General features: G+C 47.1%; 2 long non-coding RNA genes across 10 annotated transcripts in view; one reads left to right on the forward strand and one right to left on the reverse strand.

Moving 5' to 3' along the window:
• The window catches only part of LOC112671790 (uncharacterized), a 126,467-nt gene that overhangs the window by 55,825 nt on the left and 51,936 nt on the right, over positions 1 to 18,706 (forward strand). The window lies entirely within an intron of this gene.
• On the reverse strand, positions 884 to 18,066 carry LOC112671820 (uncharacterized). Of its 2 annotated transcripts, none has more exons than XR_003143876.3 (3): positions 17,888 to 18,066; positions 2,424 to 2,495; positions 884 to 2,279 (listed from the first exon to the last, which is right to left on the reverse strand). It is a non-coding gene; the product is annotated as an uncharacterized LOC112671820 (long non-coding RNA). The 2 variants fall into 2 exon arrangements; XR_004803162.2 differs by having other exon boundaries at positions 884 to 2,316.

Consider the following 18,706-nt stretch of genomic DNA (forward strand, 5'->3'; position numbering starts at 1 on the left):
GGTTCTGGACAGTTCTGTGTGCATATACCACCCCTGATAACTGAGAGGAGCTAGTAGGCTGCCTTCCTGTTTAAGACCTTTCTTGGCCCGATGACTCACCTACTCTTAAGAGTGACAAGTGAGGGCAGGCACTGGGAACTCTTTATGAGTCTAATCTGCAGGAGGAGGGTTTTGCAACAAGTCCCCTCAAGAAGTTAAAGCCACCTGTGTGTATGCAACCGGAGGCAATGGGCAGTGGGCAACTCCACTACCTTCCTGTTGTGCCTGACCAGCCCCTAAGCAGAGCACCCTGAGTGGCCTGGGATCTGAGGAACAGCCTTCAAGGCTTGGCCCAGGATTTGGCAGCCAGGGCTACAGGAGCAGAGAGGAACATGCACTGGAACTGCTTGAGCTGAAAAGGGGCCTAGGGGCCCCTTAATGTGCTCTTAAAAATGTATTTTAATGTCTGAGGTCCTGTCCTCTTATTTTAATTTTTTAAAAAATTTTCCTGGTTCTCCTCCCATGTTTATTTTCCAAATAAATCTTAGTACAATTTTTGCCAAGTTTATTTAATAAGATTTTTTTTTTTTTTTTAATTCATGAGAGACACAGAGAGAGGAGCAGAGACCTAGGCAGAGGGAGAAGCAGGTTCCTCCCAGACAGCTTGATGCAGGACTCGATCCCAGGACCCCAGGATCACGCCTTGAGCTGAAACCAGACATTCAACCCCTGAGCCACCCAGGTATCCCTTTTTTTGCCAAGTTTAAAAAAGATTATCCTGTTGATATTTGATTGGGCTCACATTAAATTAACAGATTTATTTAGGGAAAATTTTTCATTCTTGCAAGATTGAGTCCTTCTATTCAAGTTAGACTATTTTTTACATTTAAATAAAGCCCTGATGTTCAAGTACTTTTAAAATTTCTATATTGGCTCTGAACCACCTCCTCTGATGGCTCATTTGCCAAAGATTTTGTAGACTCTTACTAAGGGGGTAATGAGCTCCCTCTTTCTTGGTAGTGAGGGAGCCCCTTTAGAATATAAGTTAAACTGCCTTAATTTAAATTGAAAGGCACTGGGACTAACAGCCACCTTGAGGTTTCTTGGCCTTGTAACCTCCAACCTAGGCTCCAGGTCCTGAAGCCTCCCTCATTCTAGATCCACACTACACACAGGAAGGCAGTCTCTACCCCATGGCCAACTCTCACCTAGTCAGTGGTGAGCACCTCTGGGTCCCAGGGAGGACACCCAAGGAATATAAAGTCCCTGCCTTCAAGACCCGAGATTAGTAGGTTAACGAGAGGAGTTGCTGGTACAGATCCTCCTGGCTAAAGCCCACTCACACTTTTCTCAAGTAACCCATTTGCAAGGCCGGCTTCACAGGGGCAGTCATACAGTCACACACATCCTAGTGCATAGATGGATACTATATATGCTGGGTTTAATGCTTTCTTATCACCATCTTGAAATTCTCAATACTTTCAAACAAGGAACCCCACAGTTTCATTTTGCACTAGGCCCCACAAGTTACATAGCCAATCCTGTTCTCTGTAACAGTTGAAAGCTCAGAGATAGGAACAGTCCAAGTCACTCTCAGAGTTGGCTGACATTCAAATACTGGATGTAAGTCTGGGGACAAAGCTGGCCCTTCAGTAAACTCTGTATCCAGCAGCAGGCAAAGCCTCACTCCCACCTGGCAAATAGGCCTGGATGATCAATTTTTAAGGAGACACATCACAGGGGACTCAGTGCTTGCTTCCTTTGTTCCTTTTCTCAGCTTGTGTCCTGGGGTCTGGGCTATAACAGCCCACTTAGAGAATCCTCAGCACAACTTGTTGACTGTCATCTGGACTACCTCACGCATAGGCCTGCTCAGTGTTTCCCAACTTCTCCAGATGATTGCCTCTCTCAAGACTTCCTGGGAGTCTGGGCCAGCAAGGGAGAGCACTTCCAGACCATTATTAGCAGGAGCACATCCGGTCTCCTGGCCAGAGGAAGTCACCATGCCAGGAGAAGAGAAGGGTTGACCTTCTGGGCCTTAATCCGTAAGAGTTACTTGGCCACCAAGCGGTGCAGTCAGGGAGGAGGGAGTGGTAGGGCTCCGGTCAGGAAAGCTCAGAGCCATGTGTGCTTGGAAACTTCGAGATCTCCCTCCTTAGTCCCTTCAGCCAGGATGAGCGAAGCCAGCTTTGGCAGTAAAGGTGTCAGGGCACTGCTGGGAAGGTAGAGACTCAGGGAATTCCCCATGGACATTCACTTGTCTAGGAAGCCTTTCCTCCTGAGGCCTTCCTGCAAGGATGCTGGCAATAAGACAAGGATTCATGTGTAATTTCCCAACTGGAGAAGTGGAAGGAAAAATACTTAACTATTTATTTAACTCTGTCCAATTATACATTCATCCCTTCATTAATTTAGCACTTTTTGAATGCTTATTTTGTGATTACCTGGGTTAGGTTAGGTTCTGTGAGTACTTCTGAGAAATATAAGACAAGGTCTGGCCTCCAGGACCTTGAAATCTAGATATAGAGTCAAAATTAGTACAAATGAAACAATTGATGGATTACAATACAGTCAAGCGGAATATAATATGATCAGTGCTACATTGTGTGGTAAGACAGTAAGTGCTAAAGTGGAGTTTAGTAAATGTTTCCTGAGAAAATGCTTTGCCAGGCTTCGCTAAGTTCTAAGAGGTATGGAGATAGCTGAGACATGGTTCCTAGACTGAGAACCCTCAGTTCTAGTTGAGGGGACACATGTTAGTAGACAACTTTGATATGCAGAGGGTGCTGTGGAAATACAGAGGAGAGCCACTGAGCCCAATCCAGGTGATACAACACCTGATAAGTGAGGGCAGGCACCCAAAGGAAGGTTGGAAGAATGCTATAGGCACAGAGAATGGTATAGGAAACTCTGGTGGTCTGGTATGATTGAAAACTACAGCTAAGAAGTTCTCAGAAGTAGGGAAAGGCAGAAAATGAAGATAGAGAGGCTAAAAGAGGTCAGATCATGCAGAGCCTTATGAAGGAAATTAAGAAAATCAGCCTTGTCTTGGTAGAGGCCACTAAAGGGTTCTTAACAGCTAACTCTCATGGCTGGGAGGAAGATGTACTTGAGAGGAACACAGCTGCAGGCTGGGAACCCAGTTAGGAAGCAATAACAGTAGTCCATGTGAAAAGTGATGGGGGCCTGCATTAGGTCAATGGGAGTCAGGATGGAGAAGAGAGGACAGGTTTTACTGTTTTCATAGCCTGGAATGTATTTCCCCATTTATTTTTTACCCAATTTGGTCCCTGGATCCTTCAGACCTCAGTTTCTCTGAGTTGTCTTACCTACCTCCAGGCTAGTGCGAGGGCCCATACTGTACCACAGCATAGCTCTGGGTAACTCCAGTCATCTTCCCAACTGTCATTCTAGATTTATTCCTGAGGTTATCTGATTAACATCTAAGGTGACCAATAAAACTGTCTTAGCCCATCCAGGCTGCTAGAACAAAAATACCATAGATGAGGTAGTTTAAAACAACAAATATTTATTTCTCATAGTTCTAGAGTCTAGAAGGTTCAAGATCAAAGTACCAGCAGATTCAATGTCTGTTGAGGACCTGTTAACTGGTTCATAGGTGGCAGTCTTCTCACTGTGTCCTCACATGGTGGCTAGGGTCCTTTTATAAGGGCACTAATTCCATTTGAGAGGGCTACACTCTCATGATGTAATTACCTCCCAAAGGCCCAACCTCTAAATGCCACCACATTAGGGGTTAGGATTTCAATATATGAATTTTTTTTTTGGGGGGGGGGGTACATTCAGTCCATAACAGACTATAAGATCGCTAGGGATGGAGACCATGCCTTGTTCCCTACTGTATCCTCAGCTCTTATCCAGAATCTGGCACATAATAGGGGCTCGATAAATATTTCTGGAGTGAATGGATGACAGATTTGGCTGCTATGTGAAAGCTCTATAAGAATTCAGAGAACATCGGGATCCCTGGGTGGCGCAGCTGTTTAGCGCCTGCCTTTGGCCCAGGGCACGATCCTGGAGACCCGGGATCGAATCCCACATCGGGCTCCCGTTGCATGGAGCCTGCTTCTCCCTCTGCCTGTGTCTCTGCCTCTCTCGCTCTCTCTGTGTGACTATCATAAATAAATAAAAATTAAAAAAAAAAAAAGAATTCAGAGAACATCTATGTGGGCTGGAAGAGCTGGTATAGTCTACACAGACAAGATATGACACAGAAAAAATTAAATAACAACATAAGACAACAACACAATAGAGATGACAAGACAATTGATGTGATATGTGTCAGACAAACAGTACAAATACTGTATGTTAAAGGCATGGAAATATCCCACCAGAGAGTGAGATACTGTTCTTGTCCCATGTCTCTTTCCTAGGAGCTTCCCAGCAATCTCTCTCATCATCTCACCATCCAGAACTGGGTCACGTGCCCCTTTCCAGGCTGACCACTGGTGAGGGAGTAGGATTTCTGTGACTGGCTTAAACCAACTGCAACTCCCTCCTGAGGCTAAGATGGGTCACTATCCACTGCGTGAAAAAGGAGTAAATATCCCATAGAAATCAGGATGTTAGACATGAATAAGTGGGAAAATGGTTGTTGACTAAAAATCAACATGTCCACTGCAGCCCACCCTTTGTAAACATCTACTCAAACCATTCATCCCATACAAAGAGGTCACTCTGTGTCAAAACGATCTAGAAAAAGCTTGATGGTGGAAGTCTCTTTTAAGAGGGTAGGACTTGGGATACCTGGGTGGCACAGTTGGTTAGGCATCCAACTCTTGGTTTTGACTCAGGTTGTTCTCTCAGGGTTGTGAGATCGAGTCCCACCTCAGGCTAACACTCAGTGACATGGAGTCTGCTTGGGATTCTCTCTCCCTCATTCTCTGCCCCTCTACCACCATCCAAGCATGCACTCTCTCTCTTTTTCTCTCTCTGATATATAAATAATTTTTTTAAAAAAAGAAGGTAGGATTTACACACCTGGAGAACAGGCAGTGAGAAATGGGGACATGGAGGTGAAAATTAGCCAGGCTGGTTCCCAGAAAATGCCCCCTAAGAGCTATATATAATAGAAGGTGCTAGACTTAAATGGCAAAAAGGCCTGGGTTTACATCTTGACTCCACTACTCAAGTTTCTTAACCTCTTGGAATCTCAGTTTCTTCCTCACTGAAGTGGGACTGGAGGATCTGCTTTCCTGGAATGTGATCAGGATCACACCAGACTGTTTGGGACAGAACCTTGCACATAAAAAGTGCCCAACACATGTTTGTCTCCTACCTTTCTTCCTTGGAAAGGAAGCCTGTTCTGGAGAACACTTTGAGTTGCCAACACAAACTTCAACCCTACTGTGAAAGAGAGGCACCAGGCTATGCTTCCATGCCAAGACTTGAAGCATGAGTTTTCCTTCTCACTTGAGTCTTAGATGAATATTGGGCCTCTTTTTGCCTTCTTTACTTCTAACCCTTGGCCCTTTTGACATCAACTTTGACTATAGCAATCCAAGTGAGATGTTCCAGAGACCTTATCTAGAGCCATAGATGCAAGATGGAATGAAAGATCCATCCATCTAAATACCTCTGTTATTGGGGCACCTGGGTGACTCAGTCAGTTAAGCGTCTTCCTTCAGCTCAGATCATGATTCCAGGGTCCTGGGATAGAGCCCTGCATTGGGCTTCCTGCTCCACAGGGAACCTGTTTCTTCTCCCTCTGCCTGCTGCTCTCTCTCTATCTCTCTGTCAAATAAATAAATAAAACCTTCATAAATAAATAAATAAATGAGAAAATAAATAAATACCTCCCTTATCTAAAGGCCCATCTAAGGGCCTGATTCCCCAAGGAGTTTAGAACTATGCTTTGGGATTCTTGAGGTTCATGGGATTCAGGACCCATTAGAGAATAGGAGAATGTTGTAGACATTTTTATCAGGGAAATGCACATATGTATAAAGATTATTGCATATAATTACCAGGGATTCTGCAACACTCTGAAACAGCTTCTTAGAGAAGCCAGAGAATGAGAAGCTCTGACATAGAGGGTTTGTTTGGGATGGCCCAGGACTGGTTATTGCAGGCAAGTGGGAAAAGAGCTAACTTTGCACAGGTATAAAACCATGTATTGAGCTACAGTTTTCGGATCTGGTCATCTGCTGGCTCATTTGTTCCCGGCTCCACACTCAGCCCTTGGCCTGGGCACAGACTGTGTGCACATGCAGACACTTTCAAAGGGCTTTGGGTGATGCTGATTATAAAGAAACCAGCTGAACATGTTTAGGATGACAGGTTCTTTGTCCTGAAACAGAGGATTACTTCCCTAAGAGGTCTTAGGAATCCAGGGACAAAGAGACAAAAAGACAGAGATCTAGATGCAGAGAGAAAGATGAGAATGAGATAACAAACAATCAGGAGAGCTGCCCCAGGAACTTCAGCCATTGGTGGAGGTGGGGAAGGGCTGCTAAACTGAACAGGTTGAGAAGGGGCAGTTGTGGGTGATTTAGGGCAGCAATCTTGAAAATGTGTGCAGCACTTACATAAGATTGAGAAAGCATCAATTGTCCAGATCAAAGAATGGGGGAGGAGTGCTTTCCAGAGTTTATGGGAAGGCTAAAGCAGCCCCAGCCTCCTGTCCATTGGCGCTGCCCCTGTGGCCCCAGCTCTGAAGCCCAGAAGCTCCAGCAGTCTGCCGAGTCCCAAGGACACTCACTGCTCCTCCTGGAGTGTTAGCTGGTACAAGGAGGAGGACTACAGCAGTGGCTCCTTAATGGAGCTCCCCAGGAGTCCAGCTCCATTGGCTGCCTGCATTATTAATGCATTATGTCATCTTTCCTTGCACTTGCTCTCAGCTGCTGAAATTTTATAGAGCAGTATTATTAATTGAAGCAATTAGTGCTGGGATATCAGCACAGCCATGTCAGGGGGCAGGAGATGTGCAGGGCAAGGATCTCTCCTTCTCTTTGTGCCCCACTCTCCCTCTCTCCCACCCTCTTTTCTGTGCCTCCCCACCCCCCACCTCCTTGTTTCTACTGTGCCCCCACTTCCCTCTCTTTCTCTTCAGTTCTCTCTCAATATCCACCCCAACCTCCAGAATTCCTGAATGCCCATTACCCTTCCCAGACAGAAATTATTCAGTCTCCAAAGCTCTCCCAGCATGGGCAGACAGACAGACAGAATGATAGTGTCACTGTGGCTGACTCTTGCCTGGAGGGGCTGGCCTAAATTGGGATGGAAGACCATCCCTCACAGTTCTTACCTTGCCTCAGAGTCCTTGGTGGGGTTAGAGGGTGGCAGGTAGAAACAGGAAGGGTTCACTGCCTATCAGACCCATTCATTTATTCATTCATTCATTCGTTCATTCTTAATCTGGTGCTATGGGAAATCAATAGAAGATAACAGCTCGCTCCCTCGGACTGGCATTGTAGCCAGAGGGACCAGACTGCCTCTGAAACAACTAGAGCAAAATATAGTACAGCAGAAGGTCACCCTGTGGCCCAGGTGGTGAGAAGGGCCTAGGGAAGCCAAAGAGCCCTGAGGGATGAGAAAATCAAGGTACTGCAGGAGGGTGAGAGCAGGAGCAGCTCCAGCCAGGAGAAAGGAAAGAAGGTATAGGCTGGGCAGGTAGAAAACAGAGAGCCCAGGAGGGACTAGATGGCTCCCCAGCCCATGAGGCCGATGCTCTCAGCCCAACCGAGCTGAGGTTGAGACCTCAAAGCAACTGGAAAACCTGACCAGGGCCAGGACACCAGGGCCCCCACCTCAGATCCTTTCATCAGGAATCAGAACCGACACCTGAGAGGCCACAGGCTCAGGTTCCCTGTAAAATAAAGAGATACCAGGATGGAAACATCCAGGATGAACAGTCACCTGCTGCCCCTTGCCCCTCTGCACTTGCTTCCCCCACCCCCAGCTATAATATCACCTACAGCAGAGCTTCCCAGTAGACATTCTACAACCATCAGATGTTCTGTTCTGTGCTGTCCGGTATGGCAGCCACAGGCCACATACAGTTAGTTATTAAGCACTTGAAATGTGACCCTATGTGGAAGGCCTTGAGTGCCAGGAAAAGAAGGTAGGACTTTGTCCTATGGGTAGTAGTGAATTATGGGAGGTGTCTGAGCAAAGGAAGGTTTGATAAGAGCAGCAAGACTTTATGCTTTTATTTGCTTATTGGTTTGATTGCTACCATTGACTGATCATGTCCTTCTGGATAATGGGCCCTCGTTCTAAGCTCATGCACAATTTTTTTTAAAGATTTTTATTTATTTATTTGAGAGAGAGAGAGACAGCAAGTGAGAGAGCACAAGCAGGGGGAGCGGCAGAGGGAGAGGGAGAAGCAGGCTTCCCGCTGAGCAGAGAGCCTGATGCGGGGCTGGCTCCCAGAACCCCAGATAATGACCTGAGCTGAAGGCAGATGCTTAACCGACTCAGTCACCCAGGTGTCCTGCTCATGCATAGTCTCATTTAATTCTTATGTACAGCCCTATGAGGTTGATGCTTTACAGGTGGAGAACTGAAGTTCAATGATGGCAAGTGGCAAGCAATTAGTGGGTGGCAGAGGAATTTGAACCCAAGTCTGTCTTACTTCAAAACACTGGCTCGAAGAAAATTCAGCTACTATCAGACTTTTTTATAAAAGGGGGTTGGGATAGGAGAAGGGTTAGTGGGGTCTCCTACACCGGTGTCCAGAATCAGTGCTGGCACTCAGACAGGCTGAGTAAATCCTTGCTCATTTAAATTGAATTGAGTGAAGGCTCTGGCAAGTCCTTAATCCAGACTGGGTTATCAAGAGCTAAGTTTGGCACAAGCCTCTAAGAAACCTATTTTCACCAGGCAGCCTGGGAATCCAAAGCTCTTACAGCCTTGCACAAAGTTTACTGTCCATTAAAGCTGCTAACAAGCCCAGCTGCTTGGCAAAACTATTTCCAGGGGCGATGGCCAGGCCTAGGACTACTAGAAGGGGACAGGTGCGAAGCCTTGCTTTGTGAAGGTGGCATTTCTGCTGGCCCTCTCTTAGGGATCTGCCTGCCCAGGTTCTCACCAGGGGTATCTGAGCTAACCTTCCCAGCTAGGAAAAGGAGCCTGGACCAGGGCTCCATGGGGCCCAAAGACAAAGTCAGACCGAGATACAGGGTTCAAGGAAACAGGATCAAGAGGCTTTGATCTCTGGAAAATCACTTTTTTTTTTAAATTTTTTTTTATTTATTTATGATAGTCACACAGAGAGAGAGAGAGAGAGAGAGAGAGAGAGGCAGAGACATAGGCAGAGGGAGAAGCAGGCTCCATGCACCGGGAGCCCGACGTGGGATTCGATCCCCGGTCTCCAGGATCATGCCCTGGGCCAAAGGCAGGCGCTAAACCACTGCGCCACCCAGGGATCCCTGGAAAATCACTTTAAGTAGAATTTGTCTTCATATGCTGCTGTACCAAATTCGCCCGAGTCCTCTCCCAACCTACCCTCAGTCAGAACTTTAGTTTCTCATACGCCCAGGTTCTCTTAGAAAACTTTGTGAAAACCTCATTTATTCTGAGATGTCAGGACCTTACATCCAACTGTTAAAACCTTCTATCCCCTTTCTAGGAAAATTATATTCCTTGGTGGAAATCCAGGCCCTCTGGTTTTGAGGGGATAGGGTTAGAGCTAAGATCAAACTGGTCTGTGGACAAAGCCATCCTGGCTGATATCAAAGCAATTTGGAATCTATGAGAGAACAACTCCAATAAGGCATATCAAATGAAATGAGGCAAGTCCTTCAATTTGCAGTTGTTTACTGAACACCTCCCACCATCGTTTGCCAGGAGCTGAGAGGCAAACTGAGCACTGAAAGAGGCAGCCTAAGAATACCAGCAACAGGTGGAAGACTCTGGACTTGGGAGACAAAAGATCTACGTGGGTGTGAGTTCAAGCTCCACCACTGAACTGTGTAATCTTAGACAAATTATTGGCTTCTCTGAGCCTCCCTTCTAGCTTTCTTTGATTTGGGGAGCCAAGTTGAATGGTTTAGAAGCTTAAGCTGTGGTAACAGACAGACCAAGGTTTGACTCCTGGTTTTGTCACCTATTATTGCTGGGCCTTGGGGAAACTCCTCAATCTCTCTATGCTTCAGTTTCCTCATCCAGTAAATGGGGATAGCACGGTGGTTGTGAGAATCCAATATAAGAACACATTGCCATTCTCAGAATCTCAATATGTACATTGTCATTATATTGACATTATATATATATCACTTCTTTCTGGAAGACTAGGTGTCAGACAGGGAGGGAGAGGAAGTGCTGAGAAACTGAAGGATATGTATCAGAAATGAAGCTGGACCAGTGAGAGGATGAAGTCAAACAGCAATGGCAGGACTCAGGAGCCAGGGAACCCATTCAGAATCAATGTGCAGTTGTGCACAAAGCTGCCTGCCTGAGGGGGCCAGTGGGAGTGGAAATCCCACCTGAACCCCACTCCCTGGAAACCTTTGCCTGTGTTGGCAAATTGTGCACAGGGTTGGGCAGGCAATAGGATGAGGCCTGTCCTGAGGGGTCAGGGCAGCTGCAGCGTTGGTGGTATAGTGGTTAGCATAGCCACCTTCCTAAGGGGTCCAGGCAGGTCAGCTTCGGGGATAGGCACAGGTGGAAGAAGGAAGGAAGTCCTGCAGCTCAAGGACCCTGGTGGCTGGTGTTCTAGGGACTCAGACGTGAAGACCTTGCCTGGGAAGACAGGACAGAACTCAGTTCCCAGAGCACTTCAGGGCTGGTAAGAAGACAAGGCAGACATTCTGGCGAAGGGTGACCCCAGACCGGTGGTCAGAAGGCACAAACCAAAGGTCTGTGATGATGGGATGGGCCACAGGTTCAGGCTGGGCTCAGGCACAAAGCTGCTTCTATCCTTGGTCATGGAGAATGAGCAGTCTGGGCCTACACTCGCTGGGGATGAGGATGAAACAGGCAGCTATTGATGCTGGAGGGGGCAGACCATGGGGGCAGGGCGCTGGCAGATCTATAGGAACTTTTTTCCCAAATCCTTTGGTAGCCTAATGCTCCGCACAAGGCTGTGTAGCAGGATTCACCTCTTCCTGGAGAGGCAGTTCCCAAGTGGAATGGTGTTATGAACAAGGAGATGTTCTTTTGCCCAGAAATATTGCCTTTATGGGTCTCTATGCTTCTGCTATTACTGTGTAATTTCTTGGGATGAAGTCAAAGGTCACGAGCTCAGATGTTACAGGAGCCAGACAGTGGCATAAATGGGAGAAGGAGGCCAGATAGGGAGAGAAAGGGACTGGTAAGAACTGCAGCAAGCCAGGGAGCAAAGGTTTCCTTTAAAGAGGGCAACAACTGCTCAGCTCAGCCAGTTCTTACCCGGTAGGAATGTGCAGCCGGTACTTTCAGTTCTTCCCATTTTCTAGAAGAAGCCAGAAATCTAAATTTTTATGTAAATTTTTCTGTTTTTTTTTTTATTTTTTATTTATGATAGTCACACAGAGAGAGAGAGAGAGGCAGAGACATAGCCAGAGGGAGAAGCAGGCTCCATGCACCAGGAGCCCGAGGTGGGATTCGATCCCGGGTCTCCAGGATCACGTCCCGGGCCAAAGGCAGGCGCTAAACTGCTGCGCCACCCAGGGATCCCCCCCCCTTTTTTTTTTAAATAAAACTCTTGAGGTTATCATGATGTTGACCAAACCCACAAGCATCTATGGGTCCTACGTGGCCTCTGGCTTGGGAATTTCTCTCTCCAAGATCCCCTGGAAATGCATCTCCCTCTGAGAGAGGTCTCACATTGGGTCCCTAACATCTCCAGGGGAGAGTGCTACTCCAACACACTCTTTATTTCTTGTCCCAGAGGCTCAGGCTTCTGAAGATGGAAAAATGGGAAAGAGCACAGAAAGCAGAGGAGTAATATTGAGGACAAACCTCACTGACTTCATTATTTTGTGCCCAGTACATGCTGTATGCCTGGTCTCCGCCAGTCGTTATCTATAGACACAGGTTCTGGGAGACAGGAAGACAGCTCTGAGGCCAGGCAGGTCCCATGGCTCGGTTCCATGTGCTAAGGGCTAAGGGCTGGTGACGGAGAAGGGTCATGGCTTCTCTCTGGGAACCAACTCCTTCTTTTCCCTCCCCCCGCCCCCCAGCAGCTCTTCTAGCCTCTATCTCTCTGTGGTAGTTTTTATAAGACTCATCTTACTGTGTGGGTTTTATTAGCAAGCTATTGCTTCTCACAACTCAACTCTGAACCTTTCAGTTGTGGTTTCCACCTTGGGCCAGTGGACTCCGAAGAAGCAATTAATATATCCTTCCACCCTCCCACACAGGGGACAGTACAACACCTCAGGGCAAGAGGGAGGGAGGGGTCTAGATATAAGGTCTGACTTCAAAATAATAAACAAATCATAGGCAGTATTACCTTGCTAAGAAACTTGAGGCTCAAAGGGACTGAGGTCCCCAGTCATAACCCATGGAGACAGTGAAGGAGGAGGGGCTCACACCCAGAGCTTTGGTCCTTCCCTCACCCCATGTCCCCATTTTTCAATTAGGAAAAAGGTTTGAGGCCAGACTGCAGGCCCTATGCTAGAGCTCTCTGAAGAAGGCTCAAGAAGTGTAGAAATAAAAAAAAAAAAAAAAGTGTAGGAATAGGGCAGCCCGGGTGGCTCAGCGGTTTGGCACCGCCTTCAGCCCAGGGCGTGATCCTGGAGACCCGGGACAAGTCCTGCGTCAGGCTCCCTGCATGGAGCCTGCTTCTCCCTCTACCTATTTCTCCCTCTGCCTGTGTCTCTGCCTCTCTCTGTGTGTGTCTCTCATGAATGAATAAAGTCTTTTTAAAAAAGAAAGTGTAGGAATAAGGCCTTTCAGTCTGACTGATGAGATACAGGTGGCACACCACAGAAGAGGACAAGAGAGGATCTGGTGTTGCTTCCTTCATTTCACAGGCATTGATCAGACTCCTGTTGCGTGGTCTACCCACAGACTGCCCCCAAGGGGCCTATAACTCACTGGGGAGAAGACTTTGCCTCAACCCCTTGTTAGAGCTGTAAAAGGCTTTTGGATCATCTAATTATGAATAATCTGGAGTTTTCAATCTCTCTGTCCCTCTCTGTCTCTGTCTCTCTCTCTCTGTCTGCAGCATTTTAGAATTTGTCCATTAATCATTTCAAAGTGTGTTCTCTGGTTGAAGAGGATAGAAGAAATCCTGAAGTTCCTATCCACTTGACTCCCCTCCCTTCCCTGCTCCCATCTAGCAAAGCAGTCTCTGAGGAATCCTCCTAAGAAAAACAGTTCAAAAAAATCTGTTTTAGGAGCACCTGGGTGGGTCAGTGGTTGAGCTTCTGCCTTTGGCTTCGGTTGTGATCCCGCGGAGAGCCTCCTTCTCCCTCTGCCTGTGTCTCAGCCTGTGTCTCTGCCTGTGTCTCTGCCTCTCTATGTCATTCATGAATAAATAAATAAAATCTTTTTTTAAAAAAATCTGTTTTAATCTGGTCCAATCCCTGAAAAATCCCAGTTTTGGAAATTGAGATCCCAAGAGGTCAAAATACTTGCCGAAGGCCACAACCTGCACCTCCTAATTGCAGGCAGGGCTCTTTCCTTGGCCACTGTCATACAGTAGTGTAAACATGAAGTACCAGAAAGGGAAAGTAAGTGGTGGGAAAGCCAGAGGGGCAGATAGAATTCAGTGTGGGTTACTCAGGGAGACAGGAAACTTGAGTGGGGGCCCTGATAGGTGGCTGAGAGGAGCAGAGGCGGTCATTCAGGAACAGGGCATAGGTCAAGCAGGTGTTAAATTCCAGAATCCTGTAGATAAGCAGTGTCCTGCTGATGGAAAACTGGGATGGGGCTAGGATCAGGTTCCATGTAGAGAGAAGGCCTAGGGTGCAGACTTGGGCTGGTGGTAGTTGGAGGGTTGAATTCTTTCCCTCCCAGTTTACCCAGATGAATCTGCTGATAGATCCCAAGTATGCTTAGCTCTGGAAGAACTACAGGAGGCTGGAAGTCCAGACAGGCAGGCAGGCACAGGGGTGAGTAGAAGCAGTGTATTAAGTAAGGCTTAGGACAGCAGCTGGGTTGCATTAAAAATGAATCAAGATGATGTTTGAATGAAAACAAGAATGGAGTGCTGGGGAAGAAGCATTCTGAGGACTGCGAGTGCCAGCAGCCAGGGCGGGGCAAGGTTCCTCAGCAAGGGCCACGTCAACCCCAGATGTAAGCCATAAACCGGGACTTCCAGTGTCTGTCTATTCAAATGAGACAGGAAAGGTGGAGCTGGCTTTGGAGAATAGCCCTTTCTGGAAACCTTCGTTCTCTTACCCCTAAAATGGACATAACAACCTCAACTCTACTTCTATTCGGGGCTGCTGTAAGCAGCAAATGAAATCAAGTTGAGAATCACTGAAGGCTTTTACCAAGGTTGAGGTCACAACTAAGCTCCTTCAGAAGTGGCAAAGTATGTGACTTGGGCCCTGGAGTAAAACCAGGGGGAATGGAGGCTGGAGATGTCTGTCTGGCTGAAGACATTTGAATTAAAGATTCCAGAGCCTCATGTTGGCCAAATGAAATGCATCTGCCTGGCACCCTTATCCCTAGCCTGTACTCCCTGAACTAAGGTTTGGCAGAGAAATGCTTAAGGTCTGAGCCTCCCAGGAGGATATATATATATATATTCTCAAGGAGGCATCAAAAACTACCCTGTCCATTATGATAGCCACCAGCCACATGTAGCATTTAAATTTAGATCTAAATTACTTAAAATTAAAAATTTAGTTCTTCAGATACACTAGCCAAATTTCAAGTGCTCAATAGCCACATTGTGGCTAGGGGCCACCAAGCTGGACAGCACAAATATAGAACATTTTCATCATCATAGTAAGTTGTGTGGGTCAGTGCTGCTCTAGGCCTATAATGGTAGAATGATAGGTATTAGGGTAGAGGGTTTCCTCCCTGAGGCTTCTCAAAAGGCAATACACCATGTATAAGCTTCTTTCTCTGCCTAAGTGATCTCTTCCACTTTTGCCACTTCCTTTCACCACCAGGCTTTGATAACTCACTAACTCCTCATAGTGAAACCACCATGCTCATTGTGCATCCGCTCAGGACCAAAGGTCAAATGGGAGAGAACAAAGGGCTCTCCCGAGGTTATCATATCTTCCACTATATTAGTAACTGAAAGTAAGAATTTCTGAGCCCAAAAGGAGATGGCAAGCATGATAGAATCAAGGGAGACATCCTGGGGTAGATAGGACCAAATGGTACCCTTCAAACAGCATAGAAGAGGTGGCTACCTGCTTTTATCAGGGAGGCAGCATAGCCAAGTCATTAAGAACACATGCTTCCTGGGTTGGAATCCCAGCTCTTCTACTTATTAGCTGTATAACCTTGGCTTCACATAGTTGTTCTAAGTCTTAGTTTCTTCATAGGTAATATGGGAAAGGTACTTACTCAGAGGGCATTATAAGAATTAGATGAGTTAGGGATCCCTGGGTGGCGCAGCGGTTTGGCGCCTGCCTTTGGCCCAGGGCGCGATCCTGGAGACCCGGGATCGAATCCCACATCGGGCTCCCGGTGCATGGAGCCTGCTTCTCCCTCTGCCTGTGTCTCTGCCCCTCTCTCTCTGTGAGACTATCATAAATAAATAAAAATTAAAAAAAAAAAAAAAAAAGAATTAGATGAGTTAATGGCTGGAAGGCACTTAGAACAGAGTCTGGTGTGGAATAAGTGTTAGCTAGTAGGAAGAGGAGGAGGAGGAGCAGCAGTGTTTATTTGTCAAGGCCTTGAATAAGGCAAGTTTACCATACTTACCAACCTTATTGCATACTGTGCACTGGCTCTTCCCCCACACCCCTTACATACCCCCTAGATTTTTTTCCATCATGATGACTGTTGAGCACTTAATTGTTTCTCTGGTTTTAAGAGCCACTGCTCGGCCCCATCACCAAGGTCTTGTCTTGCCTTTGCCACATCATAGAGATCCCCCAGTCTTTCCAACACCACATCTCCAGCCTGGTAAATACGGGCCAGGCCAAGCAGTGGGCTGTCCACCAGGCCCCAGAGCTCCCTCAGGCAAGCAGCAAGGCTCCTCCTTATGCCAAGGGCACAAGGATTAGCCCTGAAGCTCCACTTGACGCAAGACCAGTGCATCCAGACAATGGCACCCCAAAGGGAGACCATTTGGAGCCACAGGTAAGTTGAGTCCATCAGATTCCTTCTCCAGAATTTGAATAAAGGAAGACCCAAAGAATAGGCAGCTGGTTAGCATACCAGGCTGAAATTGAAAGATGAGGGAACCAGAGAAGCCCATGATGGTCAAGTGAGAGCTGAAGGGAAGAGGCAACGAAACTTCAGTGTACAGTGAAAGAATTGCCCTGAGCTGAAGATCTCTTGCTAAGGAAGTAGGAGAGCAGCACCTTTTACCACTTGCCTTTCCTTGCTGCTTATGTGGAAATACTGCTCCTCTGTCTTCCCTAGAAGCTTAGAAGGGGCTTGAAGGAAGTATAAACACAAAATCTCCATAAACACTTTTATGATGCGCTTGCACTTCTAATGAAAAACAGTCCCCATTAAAACAAACAATTTGTGGGATGAACATATTAGTGCAAACACACCATAGTACACCCCTCAGATGCCCAGTAGCTCCTTCCTGGTACGCCTATGAGTGTCTGGGCCAGGGCAGATCAGGTGATCTGGCTGGCAGAAGGACAACCCCTTTCTCCTCTTTGATCCATGTAGTCCCTCTGTCAAAGAGAACTAGCTTCCTAGACAAAGAGGCCACACTTTAATCAAGAGTCTGCCAATGTGATTTGATGAACTAATAGAGCAGCTCTCACCAAAATAAACTCTGGGCTAAACACAGGAGAGCCAACCCAGGCATCAAAGCTAACTCCTTGGGATCCCTGGGTGGCGCAGCGGTTTGGCGCCTGCCTTTGGCCCAGGGCGTGATCCTGGAGACCTGGGATCGAATCCCACATCGGGCTCCCGGTGCATGGAGCCTGCTTCTCCCTCTGCCTACTATGTCTCTGCCTCTCTCTCTCTCTCTCTCTCTCTCTCTCTCGCTGTGACTATCATAAATAAATAAAAATTGAAAAAAAAAAGCTATCTCCTTGAGCAAGTCTGTTTATCTTTCTGGACCTCAGGTAATTTGTCTGTAGAAAAGGAGGAGAGAATTCAGATTTGATCATCTCTTGGACTCCTTGCACTTTTCTCATTGATCCCAGGGACCCTTGAGCCATGTCATCTTTAGCCTGCCAGCCTTTGGCCTTCCCAGCAAGCTAGTCTCCTGATAAACCACAGAAATCCTGCTCTTTCTTATTTTTCTCCCCCTTTCCTTCCTCTGACATAACCAGCATCTGGGGATCCCTGGGTGGCGCAGCGGTTTAGCACCTGCCTTTGGCCCAGGGCGTGATCCTGGAGACCCGGGATCGAATCCCACGTCGGGCTCCCGGTGCATGGAGCCTGCTTCTCCCTCTGCCTGTGTCTCTGCCTCTCTCTCTCTCTCTCTCTCTCTCTCTCTCTCTCTCTCTCTCACTGTGTGCCTATCATAAATAAAAAATTAAAAAAAAATAAAAAAAAAATAAAAAATAACCAGCATCTGTGTTGGGGGTTCCTCAGCTGGGGTGTGGAGTTAGAACAGTTAACTAGTAGAAGCAGTGACAGGGCCCAGCACCATGCAGAGAAGGCTGGCGTCAGAGGATCTGCTGTGTTCTTGGTTGTTATTTTTGACACCCCACTTATATGGAAGCTGGGTGAGGCGGCCTGGCACATCAAATGTACCTCTGTGAAAGCTGAAAAAGGAATATTTAAAACACACACACACACAACAACAACCACTTCCTAGTAATCCAACACCTCCTCTGCTTGCGAAAAGGAGCCTGGCCTTGTTTTGGGGGGGTGGTGGAAGTGGGGTAGGGGGAGAGCATTAGGCCCTACCTACCTGGGCCCTGAGGCACTCCAAACACAGAGGCCATTTTCATCCAGCCTTCAGAAGTTTCCTTTTGTGGCATCACGGTGTTAAAAATATTCCTCCCTGAAGGTGCAACCGCGGCAGAGCAGATGTCCCTGACTGAGCACTTGGGAAGGAGCTATTAAAAGGAACGTAATTAGGTTGTCATCCTGGGGCCTCCGAGCCAGGCTTCCGAACGCCATCTTTGTTGAAAGTTTTCCAGGCATCAAATATTTGCAGAACCCGATTTACCAAAAAGGCTGTTAATACCCAGTAGGACCAGGCTGCGTGTAGCAAAGGCAAAATGACTCTGTGGGTCAAGGTTGGTGTCAGGCCCTAAGACTCCTTTTTCTGTGTCCTCTCCCCATTTTGGGTCCCAACCCGGCTCCCTAATTTCCTCTCCCCTCCTCCTCCCACCACCTCCCATCACAATTTGCTCTTAGGAAAGACTCTATTAGTCATTTACCTCTTAGCACGAATATAAGAAAGCCACTGAGCACCTCTCACTTCTCCAGGAATGTGGGATTCATGCCTGAGCTCTGTACACTGTAGGGTACAAAAGGCTTTGTCTCCTTTTGTAAAAAGGATATCAAGCATTGGAGTACAGGTCGGGGAGCATCTTCCTAGTGATCCTGAAATTGCACTACAGACTGCCACCTACTTCTCTAAGTACAGAGCTAGCCTACCCCACCCTGGTGGCATCTGTTGTAATCACTCCCCTTCCTTCCCGCTGGTTAGATCCTACAGCCTCATCTATCCCTCCATTTCTTTGGTTGTTCATCTGTCTATGCATCCAACATCCATTGAGAG

Source organism: Canis lupus, chromosome 10 (assembly GCF_003254725.2).
Source record: "Canis lupus dingo isolate Sandy chromosome 10, ASM325472v2, whole genome shotgun sequence".
NCBI lineage: Eukaryota > Metazoa > Chordata > Mammalia > Carnivora > Canidae > Canis > Canis lupus.